The following is a 1,197-nucleotide window of genomic DNA, read 5'->3' as shown; positions in this document are numbered from 1 at the left end:
TTAGACTAAACATTGCATGATTCCTGGAATTCTCATTAAGAATTTTGATACCTTTTTCCACTTTATTTTCGAAAAAAAAAAGCACAAAAAAATTTACAAAATCATAAAAACCAAAAATATTTTATGTTTTTTGTTTGAGTCTAGTGTTTCATTTTAAGTTTTGTGTCAATTGCATACATTCATTCATGTGTCTTAAGGATTTTCAAGTAATTCTTGATGATTTCTTACTTTGATCTTTGAATTCTCTTGACTTGAGTGTTTATGTGTCTAATACGCATTAGTGTCAGTAGTATACAAACTGCTAAGTTTGGTGTCTTGCATGCATTGTTATTTGATTTTAGTTGCATTTTGATTATTCCTTATTATTAAAAATCCAAAAATATTTTTAATTTGTGTCTTCTCAAGTCAATAATACAAGAGAATTGAAAGATATTTTTAATTTGTGTCTTTTCAAGTCAATAATACAGAGAATTGAAGATTCAGAACATATTGCAGAGGAATTATACAGAAAAAGCTGGGCGTTCAAAACGCCCAGTGAAGAAGGACAGACTGGCGTTTAAACGCCAGCCAGGGTACCTGGTTGGGCGTTTAACACCCAAAAAGGTAGTGTTTTGGGCGTTAAACACCAGAATGTGCACCATTCTGGGCGTTTAACGCCAGGATGGCACAAGAGGGAAGATTCTGTTTTTCAATGCAATTTTTTTTCAGGTTTTCAAAGTTTTTCAAAATCAAATCTTTTTCAAATCATATCTTTTCAATCAAATCTCTTTCAAAATCAATTTCTCTCCTTTTTCAAAGATACTTGCTATCAATTAATGATTTGATTCAACATTTCAAGTATGTTGCCTTTTCTGTTGAGAAAGGTTTAATGTTTGGATCATATCTTTTCTTGATAGCCAAGTCATTAATTTTTAAAATCAAATCTTTTTTCAAAATGTTTTTCAAATCATATCTTCTCAATCACATCTTTTTAAAACCAATCATATCTTCTTAACCACATCTTTTTCAAAATAGTTTTCAATCAAATCTTTTTGATTTCTGATTTCAAAATCTTTTTCAAAAATCACTTTACTTCTTTCCCACTTTCATTTTCGAAAATCAATTAGTGTTTTTCAAAAATGTTTTCAAAATCTTTTCCTTAATTTTCGAAAATTACTTCCCTTCTTCTCACATCCTTCTATTTATGGACTAACACTA

This window comes from Arachis duranensis, chromosome 1 (genome assembly GCF_000817695.3).
Source record: "Arachis duranensis cultivar V14167 chromosome 1, aradu.V14167.gnm2.J7QH, whole genome shotgun sequence".
Lineage (NCBI taxonomy): Eukaryota > Viridiplantae > Streptophyta > Magnoliopsida > Fabales > Fabaceae > Arachis > Arachis duranensis.
Note: the sequence above shows the minus strand (reverse complement) of the source record.